At 38.8% G+C, this 26,405-nt stretch overlaps 1 long non-coding RNA gene across 2 annotated transcripts in view; it reads right to left on the reverse strand.

Moving 5' to 3' along the window:
* LOC139828297 (uncharacterized) overlaps positions 1-26,405 on the reverse strand; it is a 39,729-nt gene that overhangs the window by 7,309 nt on the left and 6,015 nt on the right. Inside the window, exons 3-6 of one of the 2 annotated variants that reach the window (XR_011739763.1) lie at positions 24,913-25,076; positions 22,617-24,064; positions 14,299-14,560; positions 11,511-12,171 (exon numbers count right to left, since the gene is read on the reverse strand). This is a non-coding gene — a long non-coding RNA (uncharacterized lncRNA). Of the gene's footprint in view, positions 1-11,510; positions 12,172-14,298; positions 14,561-22,616; positions 24,065-24,912; positions 25,077-26,405 lie in introns of those variants that run through there. The other variant, XR_011739762.1, reaches the window with a different exon arrangement.

Raw genomic sequence — 26,405 nt, forward strand, 5'->3', positions numbered from 1 at the left:
GTCCTCCTTCACTTTTTATTTTCAAGGATACATTTTTTCCTATGTTTAAGTATTTAGAGACTGAAACACCTAAGCTGTAGACCTGTGTATTTTTAGATCTCTGACCATATTTCTGTAATCAGAGATAACATTGAAAAGGAAAGAAATATATACTGAGTTAAAAATATATTAATTGTGAACCTGAACTTTTTTCTTTGACTGAGGCTATTTTCTGTTGACAATAAAGTGACCTTTGCCTCATGCATATTTCTCTCCTTTTTCCTTCTCTGAATACTCAAAGTTTTCAATTCAGAAGACATGTAATTTTCTGTAATTTCAATTAAATTTAAATAATATATAATTAGATTTATATTTATCTTGTAAATTAGTTATAATTTTGACAGCAAAAATGAAGGAGCTGGCTGGTGGAAAGAAAAAGCAAGTTCTTCCTTCCCTTGTTTTGTCCCAGCTCCTTCCTTCCTCTGCCAACAATCACAATTCTTTCTTCAAAGAGAGCACAGTTAGTCAAAGCCTGACTTCTCAGTTTTTCTTTAGCATTGAGCAAGCTGAAATAAATTCAGCAGTGCAACTCCAAGCCCTTTTTTGCCAGACTCCTAAGGACACTTTTAAAATGTTGTCAATGACGTGCCAACATACTTCCTTAAATTACATCTCCACTAGTCTATGCAAAAGAGAAAATCATAAAACAAAATATCTTTTTTTTAACATTTCAAAACTGAAATACCATTATATGTAGCTTTCTTTTTACAAAAACTAAGGACGGTGTGGCCCAGGTACACAGGGTTCAATGGCACAGATGCAGATGAACCTCTACATACATGCCACAGTTTGCTAAGTGTCAGACTTCTGGCCCTTAACTCTGGAATCTAGGGTGTCTACCTTTTTTGTCAGTTGTCAAACAGCCAAAAGACCAGAAATTCACAAATAAGGGCAGTAGGGTGGTGCATTGCCATGAAACACGGCAGGATTGACAGACCTGTCTAATTTGAAATCAGACCTTCATCTTAAATACCACACAGAAGTGGGTTTGGTCCTCATGAACATCTCCCACAGGCATGAAGCACCAAAGCGTTTATGGGACTGGGGCCATGGATTGTTTCCTGGAGGACACTGTGCCACACCACAGAGCTTTTTGTTGCATAATTCTTGCTGTCGATTAAAATCAGCCTTATTGCCTATGGACATTGCTGTTCTCTTTTAACTATAAACATCACTTTTCAGTGTATATTACGAGCTAAAGTAATTAGAAAAGAAAGGTGAGGAACAGCTATGGTATTTGCAAATGCAAGTAATTGATTGGATTTTTTTTTTTACCTATGTATGATCTTAATGTGTTAAATTTTATTAATTTCTGCTTTTTTGAGTATCTGAACTGCAGGCACCTTTCAGTATTACAGATTCATAAGGTAGCAAATGATTACTGGGTAAAATATGCACATAAAATTCCTCCTCATTACCAACAATTTTTTCTCTCCGAAGATTTTCTTCACCAAATATTTTTCTCTTTCATTTGAAAGACAAATCCTTTATTCTGCTGCTTTTAGTCACAAGTAGTGTAGGAGAAAACAATGAAGTTGTAAGCTATGCTAGCTATCAAATTTCTTCCTTCTCTGTTTCCAATATCAACGTAGACTTCTGACAACGCCAATTTGGATCATAAGGGCAATGGAAGCTGGACCTATACTGGAAGTACCAACTGCTACATCCTAAAAACCTCAGAATATGGCAGCATGTGTGCCTGACAGCTGTCCATAGTCTTATCCATCCCCTAACCTGAATGAAATGATCTGGCAATGTTACTTTTCAAAAGATACTTAGAGAAAGACAAAACAAAGAAGGAAAAAATACAGTAGAAATGCATGGGGTGAGCGGGAGGAAGTAAATGAAAATGCTGATTTTTACATATTCTAGTTCTCTGACTCTGCACCCAGCACTGGACAACTTGCCAGGAAAATGTGATTGTTAGGTCTAATGAGTCAAATATTTGTGAGGAATGCTGATTATATAACCACTCAGAGTCTGAAAGAGCATATTTCTGTCAACTGTGTAGCCGAGATGGGCTGGTTAAACAATAGTAATTAATATAATTTGCTTTAAAAAAAAACATATATCCGCTAGCATATTTTACATTAGCAGAGGAAAAATTTAAATACCTTACAATCACAGGACACAAAATAAATAACAAACAAATGTATTGCAGTTTTAACAAGTTGGAAAGCTGAAGCAGTAAAATGTGAAGCTGGCCTCACTTTGAAGGAGGATTGGTACCTTATTATTTGTGTTGTGGTAACGCTCAGATGTTCTGAGACAGCACCCCCATTAAGAATACATTAGAAATGTGCATAACTTCATGTGATGCACAGAATAAGTAAACAGTTCTGAGCGCACTTAAATAAACATCTTGGAAAATTTGAGTCTGAGAGGTCAACTAATGGTAGGAAGCTATTTTTCCTTCCAATCTTGCTTTATTTTATTCTCAACTAGCAGGATACTATAGCTTATGACATATGGTCCGCTTAAATTAGGCAGGCACTTGAAACCTTGTTCATTCGGAGCAAGTTGTCTATTAATAGGAAAAGCCTTGTCCTGGAAGAATGTGTGTGCAGCAGTCAGTTTCTGCATGGGGGAAATGAAGGATATGATACAATAGGGAATAAAATGAATTTCTTACATGTTACAGCCAGAACCACTATAACATAATACTGTTCCAAACGAAGCAGAGAAGTGCTGTAAAATCTGTATGTCTAGGAGGCGGTGTCTTTAGTGACTTGATATCTGTGTTTTCCAGCGTATGTTGACTTTCCAGAGTTGTCTCCAAGTTGTAATGGACAACCTCTCTCCTGGTATCGGATCCCAGAGAGAAATAAACCAAGACCACCAGCTAAGACATTACGTAATTGCCATGGATATGAGCATTGAATGCCCTCAGGTACTGTATTTAAATCAAAAGCTTTAATCAAAAAAAAAAAAGCATCTGAAAAGGATTTTTAGTTAGGTATGTAATTTTTCTTTTATAAAACTAGAAATTTTACAAGAATCTTGCAGTGAAAATGCTGACACAAAACAATCTTATTAGAAATATTTTTTAAATGCCCACTTCCCTATGTGACATGCTTCAGTGTAAGTTTCAAATAAATTTTTAAAAACAATTCTCTTTACAGAAGTGAGTTATAGAACATACCCAGTGATCATTATTATGCAAGAATTAATATATATGTAAATTATCACCAAGCTCTGTTGATTGCTGCAATTTCCGTTCCTCTGCTTTTGAGAAATGCAATTTTGCCGACAAGATTCTATATGGCATGAAACTGCAGAGATCATTTTCCTAGCCCATCACTTGGACTTGTCAAATATAAAAATCCTTTTCTACCAGATATAAGCATCTTGTCTTCACTTCCAAAGCCATTCATAGCTTCACTTCATCCTACCTATCATCTCTCATTCAGGATCAAGAAATCACTTATTTCACTAATTAGCCCGTGATGCTGGCCGCCTCCATCTACTACTTAGATATTCAGTTGCTCAGTTTCAAGCTTTATCCCATGCCAGTCCTTACATTTGGAGGAGCTGCTTTAGACATCTGTAAAGCTACTTCATTCTCTTCTTTCTAATCCCATCTGTGAGGTCCCCCTGCCATTAGGCCTTCAAAAGAAGTTTCAGAGTTTGGACTGATTTAGTCTAGTTAGAATGAGCTGCTTCAAAAAAAAAAAAAAAAATTCTGAATGGGATTCAAACAGAGCTCTTCCAAAGATATGAAGGTTGGTATTTCCTACTCAGATGCAGCACCATCAATTCTCTATGGTTACCAGTGTCTCATTTGTAGAGGATGTTGCCTTGGTGTTGCTGCAGACCAATATATTTCTGCTTGAAAACAGGACAGAATAAGGGTGGTCTGCCTGGATTGCAGGAGTAACTGTGGTAATCACTGACACATCTGAAACAAAGGGCTGGTCTAGAGAGTGTCTTGGCCTTTTCCTTCATATGGGAAGTGAGGGTTAACAAAAGATATTATTGGTATTGGGTAAGTGAAATAGTGGTCCTGCTGCTGGACATAGGCATTAGGCATTGTCCTACACTTGTGAAGAAAGACATTTTTAGTTTTGGTGACTGATGTGGGGGTAATTAGAGGATGGGAATTGTCTCTGTTTTGTTCAAATTTCTGTCTGGAATGAATGAGTAGTCATGGGAACCATTGAATTGCACTAGGTCATCACCTCAGCTGAGTATATTTTCCTTTGAAGCAATTACATTTGTAGCCTGTAGCCTTGGACATGTTTGCATGTTGTGTCATGTTTGTATTCTCACCTCCACTGCCAGTGACTCAGGACTAAGTCATCTCTTTACAGGAATTACTTACAAAGGAAACCGGAAACTCCATGGCATCTCTGTCATCTTTCCCTTCAGACGGTGCCTCCAAACCTCTTCTGAAGGGCCTTGTGCAAAGCAGAGCATGTAAGTACTTCTGCTAGGTTTGGTCTAAGCATCTCTAATTTTGGTGAACATTTTATTTCAGGATGCTGGAGAGAAAGGTGCCTGCCTCCTCCTCTTCCTCACCTGTTCCTCCTGGCATTCAGCCCCAGCAACCAGGGAACTGCCACAGGTCCTGAAAGAGGCAGGAGGCCACAGTTTCCCCACATTCCTCACAGCTTCCCTTGGGCATCCTCCATACAGGGTTTTCAACCCCCAATCCATCAGCATTTCCAGTTGCTAAAGGGCCAGCAGGTTCCTCAGTCACTCTACATGAAGATGCTAACAGAAACATTCAGACCCCTCTTACTGCAGAGCACTTTGTTGGTCTCACACATTAGTCTAGGTGGCTAAATCTTCTGAAAAACATTCTAATTTTCAATTTATTAAAATGACTTCCAGAGAAGCAGTGACTAGATCCAAATAGAAAATCTTTAACCATCCCTGGAGGTGTTTAAAAGGCATTTAGACGAAGTTCTTAGGTACATGGTTTAGTGCTACAATTAGGCTAGGTTATGGTTAGAATCAATGATCCTGAGGGTCTCTTACAACTGAAATGATTCTATGATTCTATAACATAGGGAATAACCATTTTTAAAACACCCATAATTTATCAGAGGTAGATCCACACTCCTAGAAAGTGAGGCTGGGATTTCGCCAAGGCACCAATGGGATGTAGAAAGCAAGTCAAGGTCTTGTTCAGAATTTCAGTCTAAAAACACCCACAGAGTTGTGCAGATCCCTCAAAATAAAAAGTAAAATCACTTCCAGACTGAACTTTTTTTGCCAAGTCTCAGCATAAAACTATATTTTTGTAGCCAAGCTATAAATCTCTGAAAATAAGAATTTATGTGGAAATGCTGATATAGCCTTACTAAAAGCACTGGTAATGGCTATAGCACTCAATGATTTGATGCTGAAGGCTATTAGTCCCAACGAAAACTTTGTTGGAAGAACTTGAACTTTGGAGGTCAATGAGATCTCAGAGGAAGCCGGACTGGAAACTGAGAAGAACTGCTTTTGTCCATGCAAATCAATTGTTACTGTTTTCCTGTCTGAGAAAATTGTAATGCAAAGGCTAAGGATTTACAAACAGGAAAAGGGAAAACCTCTCGAAGTCTTGTAAGAAGTGGTGATTCATAACGTTATTTTTTTAGGTAGTGCTGTTTTAAAACCTTGTTCTGAAGCCATGTTGATGGTTTAACTGAAGGTAAAACTAGGCAGTTCACTTATGTGTCCAGGTTTTAAACTTATGGTAAATTTTGGGTTGTGGTACAGTCATTGCAAATACTGTTTTGTAAGAACTGACCCTCACATTTCAGCAGAACTTACAGCAATTAACAGAGGATATGCAAGCATTTTTAATAATGTGGCCTAGAAGATCTGAAGAAGTTTTCTGAATGGTATTTTGGAGCAAAAAATAAGTCAGGAAGATTGATTTTAAAGGGGAGCAGTAAGAGCATGTGGCCTCACAACACGGCTGCATTAGGCAGAAATGCACGTCTCCCACTGTAGTATGAGAAGCTCACATCTTAGTTTCTACCAGGGATATCCAGGACCTAATGTCATTAAGCCTCTGTTGACTCAATTCCTTAGAAGGCCATCACACTGTGGTTTGGCAAATGGCCCAGACTCTGCCATAGGGCCTGACTAGCTTCCTGTTGTTAGGAGTGAAGAATGTTTGAAAACAAAGCAATAAATCCTCTCCTTTGCTGCAGCCAGGTAAATCAGAGCAACTCATCTGGGAGCCCAAAAGCAAACCATAGGCAATGAAGACGAAGTATTTTGTGTGTTAGCTACAGGTGGTTGGTTAGGCTTCTGGTTCCTTGTCAACCTAAATAACAGGATCCTACTGTGTCCCTTCTCAGTTTAAGAAATGTAAGTTTCTGGGAGCAGTCACAACAGATGAGCCCATCTGTCAATTAAAATAATGATTAAGGTATTTTGAAATTTGTCTACTTCCACTGAATTCATGCAAGTAAATCCCTAGCAATTGAGGCCATGCATGTGGGTGGGCTTATAGGTACTAATTAATCGGAGCCAGCAATTAGTATGTCCTGTTTCGCACATTTTCCTGATTCTGTATTGTTTGTCTGGTTATTCCAGAGAAGTTGAGAATTCAAAAAAAAAAAGGCTGCTAAGGGTAAAAAATATATCATACTTAAATGGAAGCATGAGTAAACCATTATTTATACAAGACTGTATACAGGCAGTATCTAGCTAGTATAATAGGGTGTTCTAAACAACATTTCCAATGTCACAGGTTCAGAAGCTTATACCACACACAATAGTGCACAGGGCAAAGGAAGCAGAACCCCCAGTAGATCTGTTCTTTCTCTCCTTCAGGAAATGTGGAGGTGACAATAATTAAGTAGAGTGAACTGGGAAAGTTGAGCATGAGGACGAGGGTGTTGGATCACAACCAAAATATCAATCCTGAAAGTGATAATTTGATAAATATTTTAGAAGTGACTCAGTAATCCATGAAGAGAAGATGGGTGACTATGCTCCTGTAGACATTTTCTTTGAGCTGCTACAAGTGCCACTTGTAGAAAGCAGTTGGCAGTAACACTTGTCCTAGTGCCACTAGTACAGGGTCAAAGCTTGACTTCCTGAAGGTATTGGTTTTTTAAGAAGTACAGCAGAATGTAAAAAAATGTTAATATGAATTTGAAATGAAAGTTAAATTTGCAAGATTGTTGTAGCTACAAATAATATCAGGGCACCGCAAATTATGCAGTTTCACAGTTTGCATAGATTTATATAATTTTAGGAGTCAAATGGAGCCTGTCAGTTTCTTTGACTTAAATTCCTAGGACACACATTTGTTATTGGAAATTGTGTCATTTCAGACTTTTCCCTCAGTGAAAGAAAACAGATTTCAGTGTGTCAGACTTCCCCTCTGAATGGAGATGCAGCTTTCCAACCAGTTCCCCTCTTAGACAAAATTCCTGCTCTCCTTATCCTATGAGTGGCACAGTGGAAGTGGAACAACAGAGGCTTAGCAAACCAGTGTTTCCCCAGAGGGATTCTGAGCCATTATGGACAAATCGTCAGAGCAGTGCAAACTTTCCACATGGTGGTACAGCAGTTATGGCATTGCAAAGATCTGCTTTACACCTTGAATTTTTTCAAGCACTTGTGACCAAATCTTTCCTTCAATAAACAGCAATCATAATATCTGCTTCTTTTAAAAGGACTGTGTCATTGTGCCCTGTTACTGCACACAGCATTTTGTGAAATACTACATTACCGACAAAACTGCATTGCTGACCCCATAGATTTGCCTCCTTTGGTTTCTGAAAGCTGGGACCTCAGTTAATCAGGTTGCAGTGATGTAGAGAGCTTAAGTACCAGACATGTTGATGGCCACATAATGCACATTTCTATTCTTGATGTATGTTGGACACATAAGTTTGGAATTATATTTTTTACTAACTTGGAGGAAGGGCTAGAAGAAAGAAAATCAGAACACTTAATCATGTGTACTAAATTTAAATACTTGATTATATATATACAAGTTAGGACCAAAATATTACAGAAATGGTAACGTCTCAACACTAATCCTAGTATATATTTAAGTACATCAGTTGAAATTAGGTTTCTTTCACCATTACTTTTCCTAACATATCTTGTACCTGAGAAGATGTAGTAATTACAAATTTGGAATAAGAAGGTTGGAATTTGTTTCTTCATTTTGAAATGAACAAGTAGCCCAAAGAGCAGTATAAGCAAGTGAGTTTGGGACCATATTTTGTGGCATCTCCAGGATTTTCAATTAATGTAAAGGAAATGAAGGAATAGTATGTTAATTGCTAGACAGCTTTCTGAAGCTCTCTTTTCTTTCGCTAACTATTGTATACCCAGGGCTAGCATGACTTTAGTGTTTGGATGCCACAGTGTGTTCAGGGTCTGAGACTGGCTTCTGTACTAATCCATGCCAAGGAACAATTTCATTGCCTGTTTTTCCTTTCCCCCTACAAAAATGTTCATTTTGTGCCATTTCTTCATTTTTCAGTCCATAAAATCACCACAGAATGTGTATCTTTCGGCCCTCTATGATGGCAATACTCAGGCAACTCAGGACCAAACAGAAAACAAAACCAGAAATAAGGACTTGATAACATGATTGGAGATACCCAGAGGTGTACATATCTAAGAGCCAGTGAAAGAAATGTGATATATGCTAAAAAGAAAAATTAAGCTGTTCTTCTGAAAGTGCTTGAATTGTATGATGTGACTTGTTAGTGTTTTCTACAAAACATTACTTTAAAAGAATTCTAGAAAATCATTGATGCTTAGTAAGATGACTAAGACTGCATACAGAAGAAGCAAGAAGTACCCAACCCTATAAAGACTGACGTAATTTACTCATCAAAATTAGTGTTTGAATAGTCATGTAATAAAAAGCTTAAGATTTCTGAGACTGCATTTCATCTTTTACTCATCAGGAATGTTTTTGGTCAGCTGATTTTCCTTTTATTTAAACAGGAGAGAATTTCTGTAAAGGTATAAAATTAATTAGAAGTAAAATAATAAACCCTTGTTTTACAGCACAAATAGAAGAGAGAGTCTGTCAGAAGCCACCTTCTCTACAGAAGGATAGACTTTGGTCTCATGGCTGTTAAAGAAGAGCAAATTTTTTTTATCAATCCTACTGAATGTCCTAGTTTTCAACACTGAAATAATGCCTAACACTATTTTCCATTGATAGCTTTTTAAATCAAAAGATGTGCATTTTGACATTTTCTGTTTGCAATCAAATTTTCTGTGGCTAGTGTTTATTGTGACCTTTGTGCTAGACAAGAGATGCCAAATATAATTAAAACTGATATTGCAACATAAGAGAATACAACAGTTTAGTAGGAACTCGTTTGAATATCTTTATTGTGATTTTTTTTCCCCTCAGAGTAAAGCAATAGCATAATACCCAGCTGCATGATAATATTGGCAAGCAAGGCCATGAATTTCAACTGCAAACCCTAAACACTGAATGTGCTGTGCTTTTTAAATAAATCCCCTTTTGTATGTGATATGTAATACCCTTTTGTGCTGAAGTGGTTTGCATAATAATAGTTTTCTTTAGTTATTCGTTGTCATGTGATGGAGCTGCAAAGTGAGCTAGGCAGTAACAGCATAAAAGACAATTTTCAATTTTTCTCTCATTTTTCAGAGATTTTCTTGTCTTGTAAATACTTTATCTTCAGAAAAGATATCCAGTTATTAACATTTCAGACTTAATTGTTACTTTTCTTGATATCTACCTTCCTATTTGAGCTTTTCTTTTTCAAAAGAAACAGCAACATTATTTCTTTTGCACTTATGAAGAACCTCAAGCATCTTAAAATTATTTCACATATGATCATCTGGTGTAAATCAGCGTAACTCTGCTCAGAGACATTGATACCTTGCTCAAGACTTCAATAGTAGAACTATCAATACTTGACTGGAGAAGCCAAGCACAATATATGTTATTAACTGTATAACTGACATTAGAGTTGTGCATATGTTATACTGCACTACTGAGATAAAAGGCACCACCTGACTGAAGAGCCATCTTAAAAATTAGACATCGAGGATATAACTGAGACCAAACATAAAATTTTAAGAATTTTCTGATGAGTTTTCTCATGTGAAGTTTTTTATACGATTCCTCTTGGGACCTTCGATGTGTTCTAGTCTGCGTAGTAAGTAAGGAATATTTCCCAAAGGAGATATAATTACACTGAAATGGAGCTCGGTCTTATTCACAGTGGAAGCTATAGAGAAGGACTAAAGCCAGGGGAAGTTCCTCAGCTAATGTACAATAAACTAGCCATTATTCTAACTGATACTATCGAAGGATTTTTTCCTTTGAAATCAGTGGAATTATGCCAAGTTGCTCTAGTTGTGACTTTGGCCATTAAATTACATGTGGTTTTCAACCTCTGACATACAACCATTTCCAAGCAAGCCCTGAAACGTAACAAGGGAAAGCAAGGCTTTTACCCATTAGCTTAAATTCAGAGTGCAGAGAGGGTTCATAATCTTACTGGAAAACATTTAGAGGTTTGCAAATTGAAAAAGGTCAAAACCAACTGGGCTAGATTATTTCAGAAAAGCTTACAAGGTGGATTAACATATAACAGTACATTATCAGATTTTCATGCTGCAAAGAATACCCAGGCAGAAAATAAATGCTCCAGAGCCCAACAGTCACTCTTTTTACAGCTCCATGTGTTAAAATAAGAGACCATTATACGTAGCCATCCTACAAAAAATTAGATTAGTAAATCAACATATCCCTTACCAAGCAACCATAGATTACTGTTTTCTAAAACATCTATCTTTGCTCAATAGGGCAAAAAAGAAATCGTCACAGCTCCAACCAGTGAATGTACTATCAATTAATACCAGAACCACGGAGGAAGCCCTGGAATCTAGGTAAGAGAGTATTGTAATGATTATATGCTCTGCAAATCTTTTAATCTGAAATCTCACAATTGAGCCACAGGGTTCTCTCATCTGAGAAATATGAGTTGCCTCATATCAGCTGGATACCAGATACTATTAATGCACTGCAGGGTAAGCAACATGTTACACTCTCAGTTAGCGCTACTGAGATATATTAGCTTAGGTAATTCTCTTTGCCTAGAGAACCTGAAAAAAACCCATCTTTCAGGAGGAAAACATTCAGTGGAGTTGTCTGAACATTTTTTCAAGGAAGGTATAGCCTGTGCTTTGCTTAGCGTGTCATTATAAGGCACTCTGAGCTTTATTGGAATAAGCACTTGTGCTTCACAGTCACATATGTCGCTGAAATACAGCCCTTTCCTCTAATTTTCCTGTTCCTCTCCCCAGATTTCTAGGGTTCTGTGATTTTTTTTTTTCTTCTGCTCCTTAACAGATGTAGCAAGAACCTTATGTACTCACCACTTTCTTTCATAATTTCTTAGAATTGTTGAAGTTTTTGTTCACAGCAAACTGTGAATGAGAAATAAATTCTTCTGTTTAATAAATAAATAAATAAATAAATAAATAAAACAAAAAAATCCCACCAATTTTCAAATGTCATTTTTATGTGAATATTCCAGAGTGATGCAGATGGTCAAAAATTCAAAAATTGGAGGAAACAGCCATGGGATTTGTTTGTTTTTCTGATACAACTGTTGCTTAACTTTTAAGTTAATGAACTCTCTAGAAAGGCAAATACATCCACCTTTTTCTAATAATAACTGTCCTTCGGGTGATTTGGCAAATCCTTTTAAGTATTACATGGTATGCACACTTTTTTTGATATTTTGACTGATGCAACTGATTTTTATTATGTGGGAAGTATAAGTGTTTTCCAGAATTAAATCCTGATATGAACATTTAGACTGGCATAAACAGGCACCTTGGAAGAACGTATCATAAAAGAGAGTCTAACTGTAAGAGAGACAAACTGAACTTGCCTTTTGTTCAGCTAAATTTAAGGTGCAAAAGCACCTTTCTGTCCTGTATCCTCATTTGCAAGTGATGACACTGGTCTTTCTTGTCTCACAGATGCATTGCCCCAGCCAGCTTTGCCAGTTCAAAAGAGTCTCCAGGAAAAGGGTAGAGCTTCTTCTACAAGGCAGCCAGTCATCTCCTGCATCAAGCCCAGCTGTAAGTAGCATTGCAGTTCCAACACTTTTGTGACACTTGGAGTGACTGGGGTGTGTCACATGCAAGTTCACTGTACTGTAAAGGAGGAATTCGCAAGCCCTTAGTTGCCTTGTAGAGTATGATTATTGTAAATTATAGAACGTTTTATGCATGAGCATGTAAGCAAGGAGATGTTCTCTGTGCTTCACTGCACTGCTCTTAGCAGTAGGACACCAAGGGGATTGTACTGAAAATCTGGACTCCAGTGGTCTCTGGGAAAGTGTGTATACGGATCCAAACACTTTTGCTCAGTTTTAGCTCATATCCTGATTACCACCTGCCCCCCTTTTGAAATGTTTGTGGCTGACTGCTTTGCGAGAGAGAATATCACTTTAGATGAGCTACTGAGGTGTACCTGTGTGTTAATTCCTGGGACACTTTCACAGTAACAGCTGTTGTATAAATTTCATTTGACAGCTTTCTAATGCAATGAAATGTTTTAACACTTTTTAGGTGAAAAAAATACTCATTTGTTTGGCAAATGAATGCAAACTCATTAGCCATTACATTATCTGAGTCCATAAGAGGTCAGAGTGCAGTATTTTGGGAGACTTATGAGAGTCCTGGAGCGAGCCCAAGAAAGCAAAAAGCAGCAGAGGATCTATGTGGAATAACAAGTCTTCCCCAGTGCTGGCTGCAGTGGGTAGGGTAGGAAGGACAGGACAGTCCAGGACAAATTTATTTCTACTCTTTGTGTGACAGCTTAAAAAGAATAGGACCCTGTTTCAAGTAAATTGAGTTTTTTCATTAGTTTGTGACCTCTATACAGGAAAACGCAGAATTCACCCAAAACAGTCTTCTAGTGATCCAGTCACTGAGAAAGACTTCCAAACAGCCAAGGCCTGAGTCTTAACGAATTCTTAAAAGCTTATAAAATGGTATTTCGTTATATATGCTTTAAAACAAAGGGTTTATTCTTACATCTTAGCATGTCTTTATTGGCACCATTTCTTTACTTTTTATAGGAGTGAGAGCGTGACTACTTTTATGCCAGCATATTTGATTGTGTATGACTTATTTTACATTTACAGGGATCTATTGTTGCTTAGGAGGAAAAATAAAATTTCTGTAAAGTGCTTAGTTAACTCCCTGTTTAAGTTAAGCAAGACATATCTTTGGAAATCACTTAAAAGATTTTTTCTAATGGCGCCAACGGGACCCTTGCTTTGCTTATAAAAATATATATTAATTTATAATGGACAAAGATACAATTATCCCAGAATAGCTTCATGAAAAACCATTAGATTTTTCAGAGGAGGTGCACAGACATGGATTGCAGTGTATGTTACTGCTCTATGGCAGAGCAGATTCTAGGCTGGCTTTTCTTTTCAATATGAGACATATTCTCTTACCATTTTCCATGGTCAGGAGTAATTCCCTTTATATCAATTGCATTTCCTAAGCAGAAATAGTCCCTGTTTATGTGAGCACAATACAAAGAATAATCTTAGCCAGAATTTTAATATTGCCAGTGATGAAAAACTGGATGCTTGAAATCTCACTATTCTCAGATCTTTGCAGTCTCTCAAAGTCTGTCCCAGCTTAATCCAAGAAATTGCAAACTCAGTCTCACTGTAACAAAAGAAACTGAATTCATGGGCCTTTTTCTGTTTTCTAGGTCAGGAGTTCTGCCCTCTGCATTCCCACTAAAGCTTTTATGCTAAGTCCTTATAGAGCTGAATAAACCTCGTTGAAACTTGATTACATGTTGTATTAAAAACACATCTGGAAAGGACATTTCTCACAGGTTTGTGTTTAATTATTAACAGTTATTTCTGTTGACTCCCCAATTAACTTATTAAATATGGATTATTCCTCATGAAGACAGAGGGATGCTCAGACATGCAGAACTAAATCTCTCTCAGCACCTGAGTGTATTTAAACCCAAGGCCTAGTTGTCCTGCTTTACATTTGGTCTCAAGCATGAATTGCTGTAATAGCATCTCCAGTGACAGTGAAGTCCTTCCTCAGTAGATGTGAGCGCATTGTCTAGGTCTTGTTGGTAGGAAAAGCAGCTGATTAGAGGGCTGGTGTAGCAGACAGTTGATGTAATACATGTTTGATAAAACTCTTATCAGAGCCTCGCACACTTTCAAGAACGCTCACAATTCAGCTGGATTTGTCAATACGAAAAGAGCCCCATTCTTTCTTCATTTCACTCACCTGTTGGAAGCAGGTCTGCAGAGCTAAGTTTTAAAGCTTGAAAGCAGCACTCTGTCACCTCCTGCTATTCATACCCATCATAGGGTGACGAACAGATGCAGCAAAGGAAATGCCAGGTCATAAAGAATTTTTTTCCTCTGTATTGGTTCTGGTGATCTGAGCAAGTCAGAGTCCTTTGAGCTGCTTTGTTTTCCACGTGCAGATGTGCTATCCTTGGAAGGCTTTTCAGGTGCTGTCCTCAATGAACCATGTCATTCAGATCCTGAGGGCAACAACAGAGGAAAACAGGCTCTCAGAAGTGAAGCTGGACAAGTCTTCAGCGTAATCATCAACTGCAGTTGTCTCTTTCCAAATTACATGACCGATCCATAGCATCAGTAGGGGACCACACTCAGGGAATAATAATAATAAATTTATAGATTATAACAATAATAACTATTATTCTTATTTAGCCACCAGATACTTTTGATTAGTGCTATTTAAGGATATGAAATCAAAGACAAGCCTTTTTAAAAAAAAAACTCCTCTGTTAATACTTATTAAGCAAATCATGTCATTTGCTTAAATTCCTTATGTAATAAGCAACTTAGATCCATCAAAAGAGAGTATTTCTTTAACTCATGTAAAATTTACATCCTTTGTTCTGTAATGTCAAGAGAGATAACCAAAAGAAAACCTCCAATCTTGGAAAAAATCTAAGAAAAGTGTATGCTAGACACACTAATAGCTTGCTAATCTGTGATTTAGCATCAGTGGTCCTTTCTGCAGCTGCTTTGTAAAATGCAGATTAGCTCTCCGGTAGCTTTCAGAAGGGATTTGATGGATGACATTGGATTGCCATAGCAGCCCCCACACCCTTCAACTGCATGGTTACTGAATCAAAGAATTAGACACCTTGGCAATTTTTGGCTCTTGAAATGGCTTCACAAAACCTTGGCCATCTGGGTGCAATGCAAAACGCCCTGGTATGTACATCCATCTGAGGAGGAGGGATCAGTGAGGGGACATTGTTGTATTGAAGATCTGGGCAATCACATGCTTTTAGAATTTGATTAGAACAAAATTGGGATAAGTCATTTTGTAAAGGTGTAAAAGAAGTGAAAAGGAGGAGAGGATGTGTTGACTTCCCCCAAATGCATGAAGCTTTGCTGCCTGGAACCAGCTATGTGAAGGCATTCAGTCAGCCTTCCAAAATCACCAGGAATGAGTTAAATAGATTTTAGTAACTGCTAGTGCAAATTTTACAAATTCAAATAATCTGGGCATATTTGCCCATGCAAGGATTTGTATTCTCATGTCTTTGGTTTATTGAACATCCAGTCTGCTGCTAACAGAGCACTTACAGGCAATGCAAAAGTTCGTTATCATCTCAATGCCTTTCCAGTTTTCATGTGTCCCTTGAAGGAGAATATGAAAAGGCCTGATTTTCATTTTCATGGAGTTTTGGTTTTGTATCAAATACATCTGTCTCAGTTTTTAAAAGCTGGCTGCAATAAGCAAAAGAGAGTGGAATATTTGGGCTTATGAATAGTTGTATCAAAATGTAGCACTATAACTCAATTATATCAGGGACAATTTTTTAACTTTGAAGATCCTTTGCAGCCTTAGCAAGGTCCATAGAACGCAGCTGGGGACAGAGCAGAGGAAATAAAATCATGTCAAAAGTGCAGGTACATATGGTAGATTTGGGGAAGTCAGCAGCAAGGGGGGAGGTATCGTATACTACTGATTTACAAATACACCACTTTATAAATTGCTTTAAGTATAACTTGGACATCTATCACAGGATAAATGCTTCCTGCATATTGACTCTGTCCTTTCTTTTCACTTACAGTCCCTGACCATTGAACTGCTGCGGTTTAATTGTGTGAAACTGAGTTTCAGGATTCAAGATCTTGCGCAGATTGTTCTGTAATAAATTCTTCAGATTCAGCAAAGTCAGCAGGAGGGAAGGCCCTGGATGTCAAACTAACCCCACCTTAGCAGCCAGTTGTGCCATCATATGAAAAAAGGATTCTTCCTTCTGTATCAGCCAGGGTTTTCCCAGCAGCCAGGTGACTTTTATGGATGTGTGCCTGTTTTCTATACTTGCCTTTGAATGCTTTGCTTTTTACTTCTTTTCTTGCTAACTTTTTCATGGCTTGGGGAAGGTGTTAGTTTTATCTGTGTTTTCTGTGCCCTTGCAGTCCCCACTCACACAAATGCTCCACCACAGTTTGCCCTTGTATACCCTAGTCATTCTCGCTTTCTGCTGTACAAAGGGCAGAGCCAATCTTGGGCAGTCTCTTTCTGTGACATGCTGATGTTTTGTGCTTAATGTATTAGCAATAATGACAAGTCTGCCTCAGGAAGTTCCAGCAACCCAGAAAGCACAGGGGTTTTTATACAACAGCTCTTTAAAAAACAAGTGTATATCACATACAGAGAAACTTTTTTCCTTTGGTTTCCTGCAGGTAGAATCAGCAGTTGATGTTACACATAAAGACAAGCCAACAGGACCTTGCGCAGCTGAAACAAGCCTGAAAGTAGCAGTAACTATGATGGGGTTTTTTGTACTGTCCATTTGTATAACATTGCAGAGAACTTCATGCACCACCTAGCAGAAACCATGTTCTAGAAGGGATCTACTGTTATAGCCCCACTGCGCACTGCGAGGACAATCCTGCCCTCATTTCAAGAGGGCTGTGCTGTGAGGCTCCACTCCTACCACTGCATTTGCATGAGAAAGCAAGAAAGTTTACATCTTGTTGTAACGCCCTGGAAGGCTGTTCTTGCTAATTATTTTGGGGAAATAAAAGGAGTCATTTCAGAGAAAGTTCACATTTCTTGCACACAGTGCAGGTTATCTTGCAGTTACATCTGAGCTCCTAGGGCTGTGAGTGTTTTTCTTGACAAATGGCAGGTCTGTGACTTCAGACACTAGGGATGCTAGCACAAATCCCATACATAAGTTTCTAAATTGGAATCCAAAATGACCATATTCTCTGAAGATAATTTAAAGAATGATTCAGGATTCAGAAAGAAACCAATCTTTCAGAGTTTCACTTAATTTAGGAGCTTGTAATGAACAGGAATTTTTAATCCATTTGAAATCTCCTTTCAAACTGAGCTCTAACTATAACCCAACCTTCTGACAAACTGGGTAGAGTTATAGTGCCAACAGCTAGAAATTCAAGTGAACAGTGCTCTTTTGTCCGCACAATAAACTTGAAATCTCTCTGTTTTGGACCTCAGCCTGAAATGTTCTGCATGCCTTCTCCTCTCCTGACCTCGGCTGTCACAGTAGCACCCTGTACCACGTGGGAAAGCATCTTTTTTTGCCATCAGCCTCCATTTTACTGTATCGGGCAGATGAATAATAGTTTTAATAGTTTTTAAAACCTATGCATTGCTGCATGTTTTCTGCCTGTATTTACTATGCCACAAGGACATATCACGAGCTAGGAAATGGGTGCAGATGTTGGCTGGAGCTAAGGCAAAGGGGAGGCTTATGAATTAAAACTTTTTCAAAAAGAGACCATGCAGAATGCTGCTCACATTGCTCATAAGGCAGCTTGAGAGAGCTGAGGTATTTAGTAGCCCAGCATTATATGGAGGAAACCTTCCTCCCATATTCTGGACAAAGCTAATATCTATAAAATTATACAGTAAAAATAAATCTGCAGTTCCCCATTTAATCAATTTAATATTTTTTGCTGTGTCTGTCCTCCTTTTACTTGCTACCACAGTGAACAGAGCCAGTCACATGCTGAAGTGGGGAGAGAGCGCTATCTGTCATAGAACACAAAACAACAACTATTTGCCACCAGCCAAGTTTTTTCTCTCTACCTGTTTGGAGGTTTTTTCCTCCTCTTCTCCATCCCTGAGCTCAGAAATCAGTATGAGCAGCAACAGATCTTCACAAATGTGCTAAGGAGGGACAGCTTCTCAAAGTGCTTTATCTTTTGCTGACAAATTGGTGCCATGGCCATAACTTAATGAAATCTTCTGAGAAAATTTTGCAGCATATCAGGGAATCTCAAAGGTATGGACCTGCAGTAAAACCAGTGTAACAAATGGTTTATCTACTTTTATTTGCCTTTTGAAAGGCTGAAAGCTCAGCTTTGTGGCAAGTTGTAATATCAGCTTCTTAGCTGCATTCACATTATTATTTTTCAGATTTACTTACATTCCAAATAAAGAGGCCAGGGCAATAGCTTGGCGTAAGCTGCAGTTTATCTCCCAGTGATGTCTTCAGTCTTTAAAGTTTCTTGAGCACCTCTGCTATGCTCCTCAAGAAAATTACCTGGACAATAAAGTGTGGGACATCAAGATGGTATTGCCAGTTCTGTTTCCCTCTGCACTGTGGAGCTGGTTTCATGTCAGCAGGTGGGTGCCGCTCTTGTTCCAGGAAAAAGTTAACAAAGTTTGCTCCCCTGTCTGTCGAAGAAACTCAGGAGATGCCATGCCTTACCAAAACACATCACTTCCAGAGTGGCACTGATGTTCCTGTCACCACAGAGGACTTCCACTGCTTAGGTAGGACCCTTCACAGGATCAGCTTCTTCACCACAAAACTGTTTTGCTTCCCTTGTTCAGATGCAGGAAAGACAGATGAACGGGCAGAACCTTACTGTGTTATTGAGGATCAGAACAATAGTAGAAATAGTGTAACTAAGTGGCTTTTCTGAGCACTAACAATTTGGACAGAAAAATGTAAATAATTTCTTGGTTCTGGAGAAATTAATGTATAGTTGCCGAATTTGTTTTTTGCACTCTAAAAGATGTGGGCAGAAATGTTTTTCTCAGTTCTAGGAGCCAAGTATTTTTCTGAAAGGATTTGGTTGCATGATGCTCTTGGTAGAAAAACACCCACCTCTTGAAAATTATTCTTATACCCCCCACTGACCATCTCAGCCATAGACCAAGAACTGAATGCTCATGTAGAATCTGTTCCTTTCTCCCTGACAGAATAATGTTTATTAGGAAACAGGGCCACCATTTGCTGTTGCTGAGCTGGGGGCTGGGGAGCAGTGTCCTCACAGCACCCCAGATAAGGACGAAGGACAGACCTCAGTGGCCAGAGTCAGTGGAAACTTGTCAAGGGACTTGGATTGTGCCCAAAGTGCAGGTTGAGTTGTGTAAATATGGGCACTCATCTCTGGAAATTGTTACTCTGAACTGCATCATGCTTGCCAGCAGTAAAATGAAGCAAAAGAGCTAGTCCTGGCTGGTGAGAAGACCTGAGTCCTACAAGTAAATTTAGCTTTGTTACTGCAAAAATGTTATTTGGTCAGATGTAGAGGGAGAAGGGCTTAATTCCCTCTCATACGTCTTGTTTAAACTAACTTACATGGCTGCACAGTGGGTGTTTGGAAATCATCTTTACTTGAATGTATTTTCTGTTTTAAAATTTCACACTGTAATGAACAGTCAAGAAATCCAGATGTGCTCTGTTATAGTGAGAACACTTTAAAGGGACAGATGTTCTGGTGCACCCTCAGGTCAGGACATTTCTGTATCTTTTGTGTTGCTTCATTTTTTAATGTCAAGGAATTTGATTTTCTCAGCAACATTTGTTAATTTTTATGAAACATGTAATCAGATACAAATAGATAGAAATATCCAGCATCAATTGCTTTCTTCTGATTCCTGTTCTGGTTTTGTACATAGAACTTGTGCAATTAGATTTTTTACATTAAACAGGTTCCTTATTTGAAATATTACCTAGCTTTCAAATTTAGATCTGAAAAAATATGGAATGAATAAAATTAAATGGTTTTTTTGGATAGCACACTGACAAAGAAAAGGAAATCCCTTGCTGCAGGATATTGCAGTCATGGGTCATGAACATTTAAGAAGGAGTTACTGCCATCCAGAGGAGAAAAGTCATAAACCGTCATATTTCATTGGGGTTTTTAAGCACAGAAAGGTACACCTAAATCGTTTATTCCATTTATTTCATATTAAGGAATGAAAGAATAGAGAAATAATCTAAATGTACCCAGAGGTTTCTCTGCTTTTTTATATGTAGGTATTCAAGAAACAAAGTTCAGAGCAACACTGGAGAAGCACAAGAAAAAACACATCTACAGGGGAAGAAGCACCAGGTAATAATCTAGATTTATTTTTCTTTCTGCGGATTGAGATCTTTGAGGAAGAGCTTTTAGAAATATCTGTGGTAGGTTCCAGGCTTTGGACATCACCCCAAAGTGGAAGGGAGGTGTCCCAGGCCTTTGGTGCCAGGCAGGCTCAGTGGGACAGGAGCGGGGACAGTGTCAGGCACAGTCTGGGGTCTGTTAAATCAGGAGATCGGACAGTACTGTGCAGTGAAGGTATTTGTCACAACTCCTGATAATCCAACTGACGAACTCTGGGTTTCCAAATAAAAGGTCCCTCTCTCTTTAATTCCTGCTTCTCAAGAGAAATGTCAAAAACACAGTAGAAAATCAAGAAATAGGTGGTTTGGGGAAAAAGCTGCTTGTCTTTTGCCCATCGTGTCCCTGAAGTTGAATAAGAACAAAAAGTTCTTCGCTGAATGGGAAAAACAAATCAGAGGAAAGGCAGGAAATTCTTTATATGTAATGCATTTTTGGACAGTCCATCTTCAGTGACAAACGTGTAAAAAATTCAAGAATGGCAGGAATGGTAATCTTCCCAAGAAAAGCCTTTCTAAAAGTATCTTATCTAAATCGTATCTAAAGATCCTTCTCGACTGTAACGTATCAATACTTTTCCCGTCGGAACTGGTTTCTGGGTGCCGGTGTCCCCGTGCGCACTCCGCACAGCGCGCGGGCCGCGGGGTCACGGGCTGTGCCGGGACCGGGGGCACCGCCCGTGGCACGCGCCACAGCCCGGGCCGGCAGCGCCCTCTGGCGGCCCCGGGGCGCAGGGCGGGGGGTCGGGGCCGCGCTCGGTTTTAGCTCCTCTGGGCAGCGCTCGCAGGCGTGCTCGTATGCAAACATTGTGCACAAACAGCTTAAATTGATTAATTCTTTCCTCAAGGGTCTCTGCTTGATGGAGGAATTTCCAGAAGGACCCCAGCCTGAGAGCACCCATGTGCCTGCCCGGCCTCAGATTTATTTGTTGAGGTAGAAGAGAGGTCAAAAGCACTGAGCCTTCCCCTGTGTAAGTTATGTGCCCGGCGACCTTCTGTAGGAATAGCTATTGATCTTTGCTTATAACTCCTGCTAAGAGTCCTGTACCTATTGACAGCCCTGGAACCCCAGATTTAAATACTAGGAGTGTTGAAAATAATCAAACAAGTATCTTAGCTTGCTGTCTGCAAACTTTCCTTCTGTCAGAATATTTCTGTTGTGATTGTTTCCAATGACATAGATAAAAATACAAAATTTCATTAAAGACATGCAAAACACTGTAATCTTTCAAAGTAACGTTTTAGGGTTTTTAAACAGCTTATTTTTGCCTTCTCCTTCCGTATAATTACGAAACTTAAGAGAAAATGGGGACCTCTCCATTACTGCATAATTCTTGTCAATAACATATATCATAGTCCATTAAGAAGGCCAGCAGAATGCCCTATTGATTTCACTCAACTAGCCACCACACCAAAATTTAATGAAGTTCATAGCGAGACAGGACAAACACCATGTTTTTTGCCACTGTACCACATACCTTCAGTATAGCTTTGTGTCATCTCTAGCTCCATCATGAGATGATCTATTTCAGTAGCATGTGGGGAGTAGTTGTTCTTGCAGGTAATAGATAACCTTAAAACAGCAGCATTCAAGACAAGCAGAGCAGAAATCACCAGCTACTGTTTCCAATTGGGTGGGGGGGGGGGGCGGCAGGGAACAAAACAACATCAGGAAGAGCTATACTTTATGGAGTCAAAATAATGTTCTGTTTCATATGATCTGTGTTTTTATTATTATAATCCAAACAAAAAAAACCTTAACTTAGAAATCTGCATTAAAAACTGGAATGGGCACGGTTGAGATATAAGGAGGTGCATGGGCCAGTACCCAAAATACTGGATATAATTTTCCACCACATTAGTCCAACCAAATCCATGTAAACTTTGAACAAGTTTGGCCAGAGCCATAGTGGTTCTGTTTTTACTGTCATATGAAGGCAAAGAGTCCCTTGTGTATTGGGTACTACTTGAAGTGGGCAAAATGATTGTGGTAAAATGTGTTTATGTATTTTAAGACAATCGTGAGCTAAGAAAATTCTTCAAAGGCAATTTATGGTAATATTTCATGCACGTTTCTTAAGTCGCCTAGTGTACATAGCCGTCTAAACAGGTAAGTGCCAATGTAAACAGCCAGCATTAGGTGCTACCAAATGAAATCATCACCTATTTTAGTGCCACTTACCAAAGCACACTCCTCACCAGCAGCCTTTGGTACAGAGAGCGATGAATCAACTTGCTAGCCCAGAGGGTGACAGTGAAATTAAATTCCTTCTCTCCTCGGTGCTACAGTTTAGTCATTCGAGACAGGAAATCCCTTTGTGTTGGGAAGCAGTACTGGGTAAATCTCAACCGGTTTCCAGAATGGTGAAGGGCTCGGGTTGCAGCATGAATGATGTGATTATGATGGGCAGGAAACAGAACAGAACAAGTTCCAGCAAAAACTCCATAGAATACAAGAGCCAATATTATTCTTGATGTAGATCTTTAACAGGTGGTTAAAAGAATTACCTACCAAGACTAATTCTACAAATACATTTAGCTCCTAGAGCTGTTGCAATAGAATTCTATTCAATATGTGAGAAATTTTCTACAGAAACACTTCTCTGTGCCCTGCATGCATCACCCTGAGCCCAGTTCTACAGAAGTACCTTTGCATATAATGAGGTAAAGGAGGAGATACGGAGAAGTAGATGGGGAAGTATGAAAATGTACATTTGCTGTTTTTCTCTCCCACTTTTAGTCAGCTGCAGCACCTCACTGTCACTGAAAACTGGCAGAAGGATCAATGACAAGTTGCCCCAAGATAAGGAAGACACAGCCTGCTCAATAGCACTTTGAGAAGCATCTCCCATGACAGATCTGCACCAAAGCTGATTTTGATTCCTCTTTGTCAAGGAAGAGGCTAAACTTTGGCGCTGTGTCAAGTCTATTTTTATGATACTAAGATCTCCCTGGGAATTATGAGACTCTCTCTTTGGCTGCGTCAGGAAGTGTGGATTATAGATCAGTCATTTTAAGCCAGCTGACCTCAGCTACCATCAGTGACAGGTAAACTCCAGCTTAAAGAATCCCCAGGGTCACTGGTTTCTACTAAAGGATACTTGTCTGCTATCAGAATACTCAAACAATAAGAGAAATTTGATGCAACTCAGGGGCAGTCGCTTGGAACAGTGCTGCAGACACAGAGCGCTAAACTAATGTAAGAACCATTGACATTTAACTCCAGAATTATTAATTCTTCCCAAATGGTCCAGATTTAAATGGAATAAAATTCAATATAGTACGAGGGACTAATAGCAACTACCTATTACATGGCAATGGAACTGAGCAGTATCTGAGGCTCTTGGGTTACTCAGAGCAGCCTTCAAAGATTGACTGAAAAGGTGCTGCCTTTTGTACAGCTCACTGGAATCTACTTGTAGATCCTTAAAATTTCCATGTCTGTTTTACGTGAAAAACATTCAATTTCAAGCTGAAATGCCAGCCTCAAATATTCAGGGTGGGTTTATTACATTCCCGAAAGCACAGCCAAGGGTGAAAAAGCCATTTGTACAGCTCTCAGATGGCTGATCAATCCACCTGAAGCTTCCTTGCATGGGCAGAAAGTGTTCCAGTGTTTTCAATTGCTATCTGCAAGGCGGGAAAGAAAAAATAAAAAAATAATTAAAAAAAAAGGATGACTGGAAGGCAGTAGTAAACAATGGAGTGTGTTCTGGAGTGAGTTTTCTTACCAATTTATGGTTTTAAAACTCAAAGCTCCACGTCACAGTTTAAGAATTTGTACTTATTTTGAACACGGGAGAAATTAGAAGATGATGGATTCTGTTGTAGGAGACTGTTTTAATGCTCTATTCAAACACTACCCAGATATTTTATCTGAGGTCTTCATCAAGAGTAAAGATTACATGGGATCAGCTATTTGAAAGAAATTAAAATGCAGGCACATTTTCTTGGCTGTTAGACATCTGAGAAATCTAGAAGTGGCTGATGCAAAACTATCTGCCATATGTGTACTTCCTCTAGTCTTATTTTCCTGAGTGAAATTTGGTCACCACAGAGGATATTTGGAACTGAGAGGGAGAGATCAGCTAGATTTGGCTTTCCTAGATGTGGTCTATCTCTTAGCAAGTGTTTTACAGTTGCTATTACAACTTTAAAGGAAAGGTTTTCTCATTAACAATTGTCACTTTTCATTTTCAGCACAAAAAAATTAAAGATATTTGGGTATATTTTGTGCCACCATTTTAGAGTTTTAGGCAAGGACTGTCATTGGGATTACACCACAGGCACACAGTATCCTTACTGGACCATTTACAGATTTTACTTCTATTTAATTAATCCCTTAAACAAAAAGTAAATAAATAATAAAAGAAGTACATTACAACATTATAATTTAAAAACAATTATAAATAGTAAATACATAATTCTAACCTTTAAGATAATAAGATTAAAAAATGCATTTCAATAAAACTTAATACCTGTAAGGAAAAGGTTTCTGGTTTCTTTAGGTCACGTTTAGAATCATAGATAATTGTTCAGCCCTCTTCTCAAAGCAGCTCTCATTACATCAGGTTGCTTCTGGCTGCGTTGAGTTGAACCCTCCAAAGACAGAAATTGCCCAAGCTCAGCTGAATGCTGATTGCTGCAATGCACAGGTAAGAAAGCAATCCACATGCAAAGTTATTCCCTGTTTTTCCGGATATAACTTGAAATGTTCCACTTTCTTTCAGAGGACTTTCTCGCTTCTTAAACTTTCTCTTTTGCATGTATACTGTTCAGGTATTGTATATCAAAACTCTGTATCTAGTGATACCCAACAGATGCCAAGAAGTACCTCCTAGGTACGAACCTACAGTAGTAATAATGAGTTAAGTAGCTCAAAGTGTGAAAGTTAGCACAGGAAGTAAAATCATTTGGTTACTCTGATTTACAGCTGGTTTGTTTCCTTGTTTACAAAACTAGTTGGTTTTTTGTTAGTGTGGGGTTTTGGTAGTCGTCGTTTTCTTTGTTTTCCCAAGCTGTTTTAAAGCGGTGCTTCATTGTCTCTAAAATATTTTCTAGATATTTCATTTAACCTAGAGCATTTTGGTTCATTTTCCAAGGTTTTAATGGTCTTTCATTTCTGCTTTGTATGAAAATATTGACAAAAGCTTTAGTCAGCATCAGAACCTGTGTGCTCAGCCCTGTACAAATGCATCAGGGGGATTTTTGCAATGCTGGCAATTAGCCTGTCCTTATATTAATACTTCCCAAACTGCTTTTCCCTTCCTTGTGGGTCAGTTAGCTCTTTCTGCCTTACCCTGTCCTCATGCTTGGATCTGTCTGAGGGCAGTTGTGATTTCTAGGTGAGCAGGAGTAGAACATCATTCCTTGTTTTCTTCTTACCTTGGAACACTATCCTCATTTTATATCTCATGTCATTCTTCTGGCCAACAGTCTCTTTGAATTAGCAATTCTATAACCAAGTTTCCAGATTTAATTCTCTCTTAGGCTTACTGAACAGGTGCTAAAAATCTGAAAATTGTCACCAGTATTTTAAAGCAGTCCCTTAAAAAAAAAAAAAAAAAAAAAATACATGCAGGGATTTAACTCACATTTTTGGACAGATTCTGGAAACTCCAGCACCTCTGCTAGAACCAAAGGTGACTCTTCCCAGTGTGCAAATCCCTGTGAGTTCAGAGCTCCTGTGTGAACCTTGTCTGAGCTCTGCAGAGCTGGGGAGCAGAGGTTTTGCCTCCTCCCTACCAACCTGTCCTATCTCCCACTTCTGTCCCCTCCTCTGTGCAGATCTCAGGTCAGAAGAGCCAGGAAAGCAGTTGTGATTACTCTCCTGGCAAAATGCTGGTTTGAGAAACACATCTCAGAGACACAGTTGATCCCTACTACCATGGCCCCAGTGACTTGCAGAAGAGAGGGTTTGATTCAGACTGGTTCTGGGAGCCTCTTCTTCCACCTTCCTGGGAGATCAGTG

This window comes from Patagioenas fasciata, chromosome 6 (genome assembly GCF_037038585.1).
Source record: "Patagioenas fasciata isolate bPatFas1 chromosome 6, bPatFas1.hap1, whole genome shotgun sequence".
NCBI classification, from domain to species: domain Eukaryota; kingdom Metazoa; phylum Chordata; class Aves; order Columbiformes; family Columbidae; genus Patagioenas; species Patagioenas fasciata.